This window comes from Armigeres subalbatus, chromosome 2 (genome assembly GCF_024139115.2).
Source record: "Armigeres subalbatus isolate Guangzhou_Male chromosome 2, GZ_Asu_2, whole genome shotgun sequence".
NCBI lineage: Eukaryota > Metazoa > Arthropoda > Insecta > Diptera > Culicidae > Armigeres > Armigeres subalbatus.
The window spans coordinates 406,393,043-406,407,132 of record NC_085140.1 but is presented as its reverse complement, the minus strand read 5'-3'; the positions used below and the strand labels follow the sequence as shown (position 1 = coordinate 406,407,132).

Sequence of the window (14,090 nt, the reverse complement as noted above, 5' to 3'; positions counted from 1 at the left end):
CCGCCCGATCATTAACAACGACGAAGACGTTTCGACCCTGGAACCGAATGATAAGTGCGACTTTTGCGGCGGTTTTAATCCAAATTATCAATGCAATAAGTTAAACGCGTTATCCGCCAAACGAACGTATCGAGAAGGTGAAAGCAGCAGGTGTACTGCCTACGTAAAAGCCATCGATCGAAGAACTGCCAATCTGCCACGACGATGTCATCTGAAGAGCAGCAGTGCGAGGATCATTTTGTTTCAACTTAGGTATCATCGAGAACCAATTGAAAGGTTTGTGGTACGACCAGGGTTGAAATATGTCAAAGCCAATGCAATGAAAAACATGGATCTCAGCATATTCTCCGATCAATCCCATCACCGCCGTCATGCGTGCGACTGTAGGGCAGCCAAAAAATCATTCTAGCACCAACCATACGCGAGGAGAAGTGGATGAACGCTGTCATCAGAGGAAAAGTAGAATCACTGAAATTTAACACGGAAAGGTATAGCCAATGTAATTTAAAATAATTTAAAAAATTACAAACAAAGATTTTTATGAAAATGATTTATTGGGCGGGATTAGAAATTCAATCAAGATTAAAAGTAGTACCATCTACGGAATCATTTCAAGAAAAAACTTCATTGTCACTAACAATCAAATTAATATATGTATAATGTAGATAAAATTCTAACCTCATGCTATCAATTATTTATAAACAAATTTTGTTTTGAAATCTGCATTCCATACCTCGCTGTGAAATATTGTTTCATGATTCTACTTTTTCTTTTGATGACAAAATTCATTCTTCTCCTAGCGTATTCAGTTTACCATCCAACCAAACACAAGTCGCTCTGACAGGCAGGACTGTAAGATGATTTTTTAGTAAATTTGTATTGGCCTAAAAAAACTTTTATTTAATGAAAAACGATATTTTTAAATTTTATCAAATTTTTTAAATAGTTCTGATTGTTATGAACAGTATTTGGAGTTCCTAATTTAATTTATTTGTTGTTTCAAAAGTTCATCGAAAAGGTTCATTGTTTTTAATGAGCGTCCAATATAGCAAGGGATTTTCATTCAATCCCAGGGATTTATAATGTAGAAGTATCAGACCGTGTAATTCTTCTTGGTAGTTTAAGATTTACATTGAAAGTTTTTTTTTAATTTCGGGAATTTAATTCATATCGGCTTTATTGATTACACACATGAATAACTAATTGACCTTAACAAACTTTTTGTCTACTTTCAACAAGAGCTTTGTTACCTATTCAGGCTCTAGTTCCAACTTGTAATCCTTTTCTTCTTTTCATTGCCATTGCCATCCCCCAATGGAACATTACTGTCTCGCAGCTTAGTGTTCATTAAGCACTTCCACAGTTATTAACTGCGAGGTTTTTAAGGCAAGATACCATTTTTGCATTTGTATATCATGAGTCTAACACGATGATACTTCTATGTCCAGGGAAGTCGAGAAAATTTCCTAGATCAGAAACGGAAAACGAGCCCAGTCGCCTTCAGCATGGTCTTGCTTGTAGCCGCGCATCTTACTGCACGGCTAAGGAAGGCCCAGACATGTAATATATTGCCTTAATTCTGGAACAATGATGTTTTATCATGATGAACATTTTGTCTGGATGAATATTACTGAACTCTACGTGAACTCTGACAAAGTCTTAGCAAAAATATTTGAAGAGATTCTTGATCAGATGAGATCGAGATTAACAACATTTTCTGTGTTTCAATACGTCTTATAATCAATTTTATTAGGAATCACAGTTGTAAAACTCCAGGCAGTTCGTCAAAAGTGACAACTCGAATTCTTTTGTTTATTAATATTTTTAAAATACCTACGATTTTTTAAAGTTTTCACTTATGAAATTTTTGTGAATTAATTCAAATGGAATTTGTAATTTTTTTTGGATAACTGATTTTCGTGATTTCAGCCAGATCCGGTAAAAGTTAATCTTTAGGTTGATTGAATGCATGAATCCTTCTCGCGTTGACACAGATCAAGAGTTCATGTACAACATTCTAAATAAGAAAATATGTATAAATCTGTATAGGATTAAAAAACTATAGAAAATCTGTAATCTGTAGCATGTTTGTATTGGTGTTTAAAAATCTGTATAATACAGATAAATCTGTATACAGGTTTACCTCGATTATATGGACCCTCGATTATATGGACCCTCGATTATATGGACTTCGATTATATGGACTTTTTACCTCGATTATATGGACATTTTTTTTCGCTCAATTTTTTTTTTTGTGTTTTGGGGTTTTAAAAAGATGTTGAATATTGTAAGTCATATTTTACATTGATTCTATATTTATTATGGTACATTGGGGCAAATAAAGGCCCGTAAGGCATGTTGTGATGTTATATATGGAGATGCACTCTGAGTCATATGTTCGATTGACTTGATTGATTTACCATTTTCGCGTTGGAAAATTTCATTGTATATAATGATAAATATACAATTCTTCAATCTGCAACAGCCACGGCCACGTCCTTACAAATAGGTGGTGAAAAATAATGCGTATTTTTGGTGATCTCTGCCATACGAAAACGTGAAGTGAATTGTCAGACTGACAGTATGCGGAGCAAGTGATAAGATGAGATTGTCATATTTAGCTGTTAGATCTTTGCCTCCAACCTTTTTCTGCTTTTGGTGCATGGAATTAAGTATAGAAGGACGGATGATGCATTAACATTTAGCAAACCGGACCCACTGAGACTGATTTTTTAGGTATATCCACGAAACTGGAAGAGTTTATTTCAATATGTGATACATAAAGTTCCAAATGGTTTTCAAATCTGGCATTATTTCTTCTGGACGAACTTGATAATTATTTGAATGTAAAAAACTGAAAACTCTTCGAGCAGTCTTTATGTTTAAATAAATGTTGTCGAATATCCTGGTATTCACATTTGTTCAGCACAAGGCTTAAGGATTATACTGAGGCTCAACGGTAGGAAAATAAATTGAATATCTTTAGAATGTTCGTGTTAGCAGTTCTTAAATCAATTGCTGCTAAACCGTTCAGCAAAGTGTGATCCTGAAACGCTCATGCAAACTCGTTCATGCTGTGTAATGTGAGCGATGTGGTTTTCGTTAGTGTTGTACAAAATATTTTGACAAAATTTTGAATGCAATCTCAAGTTTTGTCCGGGATTTTCATGAGGGCCCGCCACTGTGCGTCGTTTTGAATTTTAAAACCCGTTGCAAAATACAGCCCTGCTTTAATATACGAACATAGTCCAAAATAGCCATAACAATTTATCCTTTAATATTCCACTTAGCAGGTGTAGGTGCATTGTGCAATTGACCTTTCCCGTCAACAATTTTTATCCGCTCAATCGATTCTTCAATTTTTTGAGGACAACTTTCCCAAAGAACCCATACTTTTTGACGCCATACTTTTTGACGAATAGTGCTGGTTTCCAAGCTTGACCTAACATTCGCCCGATTTTGAATTAAAATAAGGCCAATTCCAATTCTTCAAACGTGCGGCACTTTTCCGATTTTTTTTTATTCTAAAATATGAATTCTGTGAAAAAGTTGAACTTCAATAAGTCAAAGAATTGACTGAGACAATAAAACGAGATACATTTTTTGGCGGGAAATGTCAATTGGTTCTTGTAAAAATGACACTGATACGCAGGCATTGCAGTATCATCTGAGCATAGGATATTATCTTCATCTGTGCAAAGATAATATCCCTAATCAAAAAGCACTCTGGAAAGATATTATCATTTGAGCATTTGATGATGATCCTGATAGCCAGCCCGATTCTGGGTTTGTTCACGTTGCGAGGGCGTTGCTACAACAAAATAAGTGAAAAAATGTTTCTCCATGGCGAACATTGCACTTTGTTTACTGAGCAGATAGATAACTAAGATCGATATCCCAGCATATCATCAGTATCTTTACTCAGAAGATCGAATGATGGGATAAATTGCAATGCCTGCTGATACGTGGATAGAGCACCTTATTTACATTGATTTAAATTCTTTTTAAGAATATCAATCAAACGCAACTTGTTGCAAGGAGATCTTTTAAAGATAAGTGTCTGAAAAGTGAGACTGTTTCTACGCGATTTTTGCATAAACAAATGCATTTTGGCCATATCTTCTGAGCCCATAGTCCAATCCGGCCAATTTTCATAAGGAGACAATAGGACAAAACTTTACATCGGTTTCAATTTGCTGCGATCAAATCAAAAGAGGACAAGTGTCAGTCCTTCTATATAAAGCCAGTTTTTGAATCTAACATATACCTTTCTCAACCACTCAGTGTTTGCTTTGTTGCTGAAACAGGAAGGCACTGTAGTTAGAATTCGTGAATAAGTATATTAGTGTGCTCACATTGAGCTGGGCGAAGTCTTAATTACTAATGTAATCTTAGAAACAATCGGCTGGAGAAAGGTTACGTTCTTGAAGAAAATCATAATCTACTGAGTTATCATAAAATGAGCCCAAACATGCGGATTAGACTGTAAGGCAATATATGGATATTTTCTTTCAACTTTTAAGACTTATTTCATCGTGTAACACAAATATCGAGAAAAAAATTTGCTTGAAAAATTCGATTATATGGACTTTTGCATCGAAAAGTCCATATAATCGAGGTATACTCTGCATATGGCAGCCCTGCTGACAGGCTGCCCAGTTCGTGCGTTACCGCATGAATGTGAGTGGCCGATTCAAACGCGTGGTGATTTTTTGTCATTTGCTGGGTGAATGTGTACATTTTACTGTGGTGAATTTCATATTCGTGGCGCACTGGGTGATGTGAGTTCTGTTTTTTACTCCTCTCCCTCTTCGTGAATGTGAGATCGATTTCAAGGAAGGAAGAAAATAAAAAAATGAAATAAAAAACATCACCTACATCCAGTGCTGCCGAATATTTACAACCTTATCCCATGGCAAACATCGTAGCAAAGGATTTCTATGTTGATGACATTCTTTCTGGTGGAAGATACCGTTGAATCGCAACATCAATTAAAATGCATGCTCAAGAAAGGTGGTTTCCCAATCCACAAGTACGTGTGCCAGCGAAAGTGGTACATGTTACATTGAGTAAATTTTACAGGAGACGCATTTTTCCGAAAACTTCGAAAATAAAAATCAAATTAGCAATTTTCTTCATCTCAGCTGTACCAACGTGTTATGACTGATGTGACTAAAGGTAGTAATGAGAAATATGCGAAGTTTCTTGACAAATTTCAAGTTTGTTGGAACAAAATGCACATTTGGGCACGGAAAATCAAAATCCCGGCGCCATTTGAAATGCACGGGGACAAAAATCCGGCGGAAAATTTTCCCGAGGTGTAAGGTAGCCTTTACCTTAAAAGGTAGGCTCACACCTCGGGAATTTGGTCAGCGGATTTTTTCCCATGTATTTTTGCATATGCGATGTTTTTGGGATTTGGACACGGAAAATCAAAATCCCGGCCCCATTTAAAATGCACGAGGACCAAAATCCGAGGTGAAAGGTAGCCTTTACCTTCATCAGATGAATTGTTAACAGCCGGAATTCCACGTGCCACCAAGGATGACAACCGATATACGACGAAAAGGACAATTTACTCCGGAGTTGCTAAACTATTCGATCCACTTGGATTGTTCGTGCTTACCATTGTTATCGTGAAATTGCTTGTACAGCAACTGTGGCGAACTCAAAAAGTATGGGACGAACCTGTTGACGACGGTACCAGAAAACAATGGAAAAAGCAGTCGTTAGCTGAAGGATTTCCCTATACTACGTGAAGTCACTCACCCGACTGGTATATTTAACAAGTGTACTATTCGGGACGATGCATGCTGTTATCTTGGAGCTACACAGTTTCTCTGATGCTTCAAACGTGGCGTATGGAGCGTGTATCTATATCCGCAGTATCAAACAAGATGGTTCTTCCATGTCACGATTGCTGACCAGCAAATCCAAAGTAGCGCCGTTGCGCGACATTTCAATCCGACGCAAGGAGTTATGTTCAGCACTTCTACTGGCTCGTTTGCTAGAAAGAGTACAAACGACCAGAGCATACAATATTCGACTTTACGAAGCAACTTTGGAAAAAATATTGACAAGCGTCGCATGACTATTCAAAACATAGAATGGCTTACTCAGTTTTCTTCTTCACAGATTCATTCATTTTATTGGTACTGAGAATGGTCACTGCGTTTAAAGAAAACATTATTGGCCTTGATTCCCGGATAAAAAATATGATTAGAATATTATAAATTTTACTGTTACATCACCATGTAAAACATAGAAATTACCATTGAATGTACTGGAATTTTAACAACTAAATCACATCAGAGACAATTGTTTTCCACGATTAAATTAATGGTAAATGGAACTTTTACAATAAAAAAGGGGGGTTGTTATGTATCTTTACAATAAAAAAATCGAAAAATTTTCATACAAAATTCAGAGCAAAACAATTGATTTAACGGTTCTTCAATGGGATGATTTCGAAGGCCGAAACAATAGAAAACAATGTGTTTCAAATGTTTTGTCTCAATTTTTTTTATTGTTTCACAGTAGAAATACAATGGGATTTTAAATAAATTTCACTTCAATCTCGACTTGAATATTACAATAAAAATACAATTCAATTTAATGATGTACAATTTATTTTATTGGTACTATTTCAATTTAGTTTTAAATTTTATTTGTAATCAGTAAATTTCAATTTTGTTTCATTTTTAATATATTTTTAAGATACACACTTAAATTTTTCTACCGATCTCGGCTGTGCAAATCTCGGTTTAAGTTCGTTTGCTGAAATATCGGCTGAATAAACATATATTTACAGTGGCTCCTTTGAGTGCCGCAGTAAACAAACTAATTTTTCAGCTGAGATATCAGCAGAAAGTCACAAACCGAGCGCTCGGCTGTGCGGATCTCGGCAAAAGAATCAAAATATGCCGAGCTGAACTAAGTGTGTAATTATACTTCAGTTTACATTAAATTCAATTCAGCTTTAATTTAATTTCAATTTGATTTTAAATTAATTTCAATTTAATGCAATTTAAATTTATTTGAAATTTAGAAAAAAAAATTAATTTTAATGCAATTTTATTTTTGTTTCAAAATGATTTTAGTTCAATTTGTGTTCGAATTAAAATTAAAATTATTAGTGGTATTGTTAAGTGCGTTAAGGTAGCCTCACACCTCGGGAATTTGGTTCGCGGAATTTTTCCCCATGCATTTTAGCATATGCGATGTTTTCGGATTTTGGGCACGGAAAACAAAAATCCCGGCCCCCTTTAAAATACATGGGGATCAAATTCCAGCGGAAAATTTTCCCGAGGTGTAAGGTAGCCTTTAACTGCTATTCAGACCGGGATTCATAAACGTAGATTTCAGTCGCCAATGATGCAACCGGCTATACTCACTGAAGCCGCTGTAACTAATGCTGCTCGCATTTTTTTTCCTGTGGAAGACGTAAATTATAAGATCATGTCAGGTTTCTTACAAAAAGTATAAGCCGAGAAGAAAAACAAAAGTTACCTGTTTAATTTTTTATTGTATCCCGTTGGTGATATAGCTCGATGATAGTCGCCGAACGATATTGAATCATCAGTGATGGTGGCATGCAGCAGTGTTTTATCATTAATTCAATTTCTGAAAAGGAACAAGAACAAATTGTTTATTCTATAAAACTTTTCATTAAATCTATTTCACCAAAATCGCAATACTTTTCGATCTGCAACAATAACGATGTTCATTTGGCTCAGATTTTGACAGTTCTCAATGCTCGATTGGCTCAAGATGGCCGCTTTCGCATATCTCTGAATGTAGGATACCTACTTTTCATTAACTTATGAATGTTATTGCTTTTTGGTATGGGATCATTCATCAGATGGCATAATGAATTAGTGTATTGATATTTTCGAATAGGTTGTTGCTTATATGGTTTTAATTTAGGGTAAAGTGTCCAATAGTGGACCCCCAACCAATAGTGGACCCTCCAGCCATTTTTGCATTATTACTGCACAATATTAAAATTTTGCTATAAAATTCTATCGGGAGAACCTACCTTACAGTCCTATGATTTGATTACATGCGTTGGAAATGCTATGGAAAGTCAAATTAGATGATTCTTACACTTTCATAAAAAATAAACACGAGAGTGTCCATTATAGGAATTTTTTGGGGGGTCCATAATAGGGAAGAAGAACGTCCCGAAACGGGACATGAAAATCAAATTAAGTGTCGACTATAGGGAAGCAATTTCCTATTATGGACCCTCAGGGGTCTACTATAGGGCAAATTCAGTTAGACTTTAAAATGTTAATTTCAACGAATAATATCGTGTATATGGGTGTTTTATGTATGTATCGTGAAGAGGGGATGCAGAGCTTGTTGTTAGATATCAAGCAGAGTTAATATGTTGAAAATTTTTAAGCCTTATGACAGGAAGAGCAAAATTCCGCTACTAGGGGGTCCACTATTGGGCATTTTACCCTATAAGTTTTTTTCTTTACGTGTTGAAAGATTGATCCCACATCAAACTGATCCGGTATCATGATGATAACAATATAGACACCTTGATAGATACTCACCACGGTACAGCGGGAAATGATCGGCCGTTGCTTGCTCGCAGAATCAGTATTGTCGGCGTAGCATCAACTTAGGGTCTGTCTCAATTGGATAATTAAACTGAAATTAAACTTAAAAGTGACATTTCAATAATTATCAAATAACCCTGCTCGCAGAGCAAGATTACTTTTGACAGATATCGAATCATTTTCCATCGATGTCCTGTTGGAATTGCTGGGTAGCACCAGCCATTCTTATAACGGGGTGATTTTTTTAATTTTCGAACTGTCACTTTTAAGTTTAATTCTCCAAATGAGACAGACCCTTAGAATTCGGAAGTCGGGACTTCCGAACCGAACTTTCTTCCGAAGTTTCATCTGTCAAACTAATTGATGTGTTGTTTAGCGCATCTTTAGGCGAATCCAGCGCACTACTTCCGAAGTTGGGAGAAAATCTGTATCTGGATCTGGATCTGTATCTGGAGAAAAATCCAACTTCGATATAAAAAGCGTACTAACTTTGTACCGGATAGACGATTATAAAAGGAACACTTCGTTTACTTCGTCTTCTCACTAATCACAAACAAAATTGTACACGCTTATCAAAATCCAGTCATTCTCCAAGTAAAATTAAAAGTGAAAGATTTTGTTCCTTTGAATTTTTAAATTTAAATTGATCAGAACATGAATATTTCAAGACCTGCAATTAAAACATATATTTGAAAATCGGTAGACCTTTTTTTCATGTAATAATGAAAGTTATTGTTATTTTACTGTTTTTAATTGTTATTCCATCAACATAATGAATCAATGAAATATTCTAAAATTCTATTTTTATTTTCTTTAAAACGGATTATCTGATCACCGAGATGGAATACTTTTATAATTTGTTTAATTTTTGGATGAGCAATATAAAACATAAGCGAACAACTAAAATATTATAGAATGTATCGGTCACATTTAAATGTATTGTACTTTTAAAGTAAGTACAATAAAGGATTTTTACAACCGTGAAAAATCTACAATAAAAGTACAATAGATTGTATTATTTACCATACAACCAATTGAATTCCAATGGATCATACCATACAAGGAACTGTAAATTTTTATCCGGGTTGTGTTGACTTTAGGCACTAAAATTGTCCTACAGTTTAACGTCGGTGTCAGATTTATGTGAGAAATTGTTGAAATCATCATTTAAGTGTTCAGTTTTACAGTAACACGACCACACAGTAATTTAATTGTTTACGAAATCTAAATACATACTCACAGACTGATATTTGAACGGAAATAGTCAATGTTGAGCCGAATATGAATATGTACGAAGCGAGGGTGACAAAGCAGGCCGACATTCGACATTCAATTATTTAAAGCTTGGCAAACGACAATCCTGCTTTCCACGATCGCCAATTCAAGTGGTGCGAATTCTTAATTTCAGTGACTGAAATATGTAGGATATTGATACCATTGCCTGTTCACACTCACTTCCTAGCAGTGAAAACTGAAAATGGTTAGCAACAACAATCAAAGACAAAATAAACAAAAGACCTCTTTTCTAATTGCACACGCAGCCCGCAGTGACAGTCCATTCAGTTCACGTTCGGCTTTGGCTACTCTTGTTCAATCTTAACGTGAGGGTGGGGTTATTAATATGTGTTTTACTTAGTTTTTCAACAAACTGTCACCTATATGGATTCGCATTATGCGTTTCGTTTTTTACAATATACTTTATGTTTATGACCTGGATTCACATTATGCATTTTTCACAGTGTACTTTTTCATTTTGTCTTTGACGTTCGGCTTCGGCTACTCTTGTTTAATCTCAACTTGAAATTAAATAAATGTGGGGTTATGAATATGTTTTTTACTTAGTTTTTCAACAAATTGTCACCTATATGGATTCGGATTATGCGTTTTTCACAGTGCACTCTGTGTTTCGTCTTTGACGTTCGTTCATTGTTACGTCCTCAGTGTTTTCGTGACACCTCTCTTTAGTCCCTAGCTTAATGCATGTGAGTCTACATAATTGGCTTTCCTATAAATGGTATATCATATGCATTTGCATTGTGTGACTTATCCAGTATATTTTATGCTTTGCGTTTCATTGCGTTTTACAAAATGCATCGTATGTATGTATTATTGATTGTATCCTCCTTCTCCAGAAACCTGTTCCATTCTCCTTTCCAACTTAGCTTCCTCTTCCTTTCCCCTTTTCACTTCCTTTTCCGTCAGGTAAATGATGAGAAAGGCCAGTGAAGGCGATGGCACAAATCTCCCAAATTGAGGGGAACATACTTAAATCATTTCACAGATTTCGGTGAATTTTACTTCAATTCACCGAAATCTCAACACACTGTTCGACTGTCAAAACCACCGAAAATCTGTAAAATTATTCACCGAACAGTTCTGCTGTTGAGATTTCGGTGAAATTTCACAGAAATCTGCGATTCATTTTAAGTGTGAACGTGTCTCCTGAGCAGACGTTCTGATACCTGATACCACCGCCACGGTCGTTTTCGAAAACCCATTAATGGGTGAAAAAACACCCATTTTCGCCAGAAGTGCCTCTCCCCATTTAATGGGTAAATCCAGTTTACCCATTAATGGGTAAAAGGTGTTTCTGTCAAAAGATGAGTATATTTTTACCCATTGGCCAGGAGCAATTTTAGATAAAAATGGGTAAATAAATACCCATTATTAGGAACAGATTAGGGAGCATTTTTGTTGAAGGTAAAATAGTTAAAGTAAAAATTGAATTTGGGAAACATGCATTTTTTATTTCTTCATAATAAAAACAAAACAAATATTATAATATAACCACATAATAAATATAGTACAATTATTATATCAGCCTCTTTCGCGCGAGCACCGGAGCACCGTCTGCGGATGATGACGGTCCTGGAGCCCACATAGTCCGCTTTTTCCGTAACTCGGTTATATGGTTTTTATTTTATATTTTATTTCACCTGTTGTAGAAAATAAATGCATCGTTAATATCAATATTAACCCCTGTTGAATGCAAATGACACTTACCTCTTTTTCTCCATCTTGATTCGTCATGTTTATTATTGAAAATAATCAAGAAGAACTTTGGAATCTTCACCTAGTCGATAACCTGATACAAAATAAGTTAAGATTAACATTAATTTGCATTCAATATATAAACAAATCGAACACTTACGTTACGTTTTGAAACATTAAATAAAAATCGAGATGGTTCCTGCAGGAATGCCTGCAAGACTTTTGAAATTATTTACAACTACTTTTTCACCCATTTTTCCTAGTCCATGCAGGTTGTTAAAATGGGTATTTTTTCACCCCTTGGTCTGATTAAAAATTTACCCCTTTTTTGACAGTTCGTCATGCTATCAAAAAATGTATACTTTTTCACCCATTAATGGGTAAAGCGTTCCAACCGTGCGTACAACAAACACCTACACGGACATTTGAAAGTACCCATTAAATGGGTATCGAGTACCCATTTTTTAAATATGTTCTAATATGTCAAAAAATGGGCATTTCTCTGATGACACGAAATGAATATTTTTACCCCATTATGAAATATCTCACTTGCAAGAAATAATGGGTGAATTTTGCCCATGCTGTTGATTGTTCAACACCGCCATATTTTTTTCTCCAGTCATAGTCTGTATATGAAAATTCAAGAGAAAGTTCCCAAGAAAAGGTGTTTTAAAGATCCTCAATCCATATTTTAATATGTGAAGTTCCCAGTCATTATTCGCAACATCAAGAGCTAATTGCTAAGCTGAAATGTAAGTTTTTCTCAAGTTTTTCTTCGCACCCTTTCATCACTTATTTTATAACCCTTATTTTGTAACACATAACATGATTTTGTATAGTTCCGAGGATACTTCATCGTTCCTATCAAGCGGTCTGCATCTTTCGGAGCCAAAGGAGCTTCGAGCATTTCCCGGATGTTCGTCGGACGAGAAGTAGGCCGAATGCGGACAGAAAAAAAAAACTGAAATAATCTTCCAAGGCGGCTCAAAAATTCTGTTTCCTACTCGGTTTCCAATCAACCACACAGAAAATAATAATGAAAAATAAACAGCGCGTAAAACTTGACATGCGAAAATTTACGCAATTGTACGCTGAAATCATCCACTTCCTAACAAGATTGCTTACAACTTGTATGCAATATTGACGATTCATGTCAAATATTGTATACATTTAGGCTATATCCCGTCTGGAATTACGCTAATAATGGTGTTCCATTTATTGCGCTTTTTGCACTTTATAAGAGTTCTGCGAGATTTTTTTTCTCACAGTCATCTTTTCTCACACTCAATACACTCAAAAACTTTGATTTTCCGTGTATAATATTTGTGTGTGAGTGCTCAATCTGAAAACAAATAGACGTCAAATCATGGCGGGAATCGATTTAGTGTACACGCTTACATATGACTAACGAGTAATGGGTTATAATTGGGTAAATTTCAGTAACAAAAATCGATCAACCTGAAATGAGAGTGGGTGTGAGAAAATGAAGCGGGCAAATTACAATTTACACATAACTCTTCAAATTGGTGAAATCGGCAATATGTGCATGATTTTTAGCGTAAATTTCAGTGGATTTTTCTATCTGTGCAGCATTCAATCAGCGTAAATCCGGCTTTAGCTTTTAAATGTTGCGATAAATAAAAAAATCATTGTTTATTATCCAATATTCATGTTTTTAAATTCCAAACTCTTGTTGAAGGAATACAAAATCAGCATAACATAACCTCAATTTTACGAAAATCTAAATGTGGCTTATTTACCCATTTTTCCAATATAGTCCTGGTCTGAAATGTACCCATTTTTTTAAGTTTATGTCGAATACCCATTAATGAATAAATCGCATTTACCCATTAAATGAGTTATGCCGCTTTTCTTCGAAATGGGTACGAAAATACCCATTAATGGGTACTTGAACGCTTCCGTGTACAAAAAAAATAAAAGCGCACATGAATGAACCTTTGCACAAGTAAACATCAGTGACGACATTCGCACACTACAGCAAAAATCGATCATCATCGTCATGCTTGTTGCTTCATTCTCTTAGCCATCTGTCAAATTGCAAATGGCTTTTTCCTTCAATGAACATTGTTTACATCGTTGAGCATTTTCCCGCTACGTATGAAATGGTAGCTCACCTATGAAAAATGATTTCTGTAAAAATATGTCCGTTCTGAATTTGGAAAAAAACTTCTTTTGATGGCTGATACCAAGACACGCTGGAAAAGCATTTTATCCATGCTCAAACCATTCTATGAATTGAAGGGGCCCGGTAAAAAACTCTGATCGATTTGAAGCTTCAACCCAAATTCAACTTCATTGGTGATGATTTTTGGCGGTAGGTGGGCCCTTCGAACCTGTTCAAGCTGCTGTGGAACTACTCTGCCATGAGTTCTGCACTATGAAACGATTTATAAGCTACAGAAATTTTCGTCAACTTATTCAATGCTCTCAAAAAACGAATCCAAGAGAGAAGATTAGAATACGTCGATCTTTTTGCTTTTCGAATAATCCTGCCATTAAGCAATTGAT

The 14,090-nt window shown here is 35.4% G+C and overlaps 1 long non-coding RNA gene across 1 annotated transcript; it reads right to left on the bottom strand.

Moving 5' to 3' along the window:
* Positions 1 to 7,233: 7,233 nt before the first annotated feature.
* LOC134217588 (uncharacterized) lies at positions 7,234 to 9,130 on the bottom strand. The gene is made up of 3 exons (XR_009981104.1): positions 8,565 to 9,130; positions 7,510 to 7,623; positions 7,234 to 7,432 (listed from the first exon to the last, which is right to left on the bottom strand). It is a non-coding gene; the product is annotated as an uncharacterized LOC134217588 (long non-coding RNA).
* Positions 9,131 to 14,090: the final 4,960 nt, after the last annotated feature.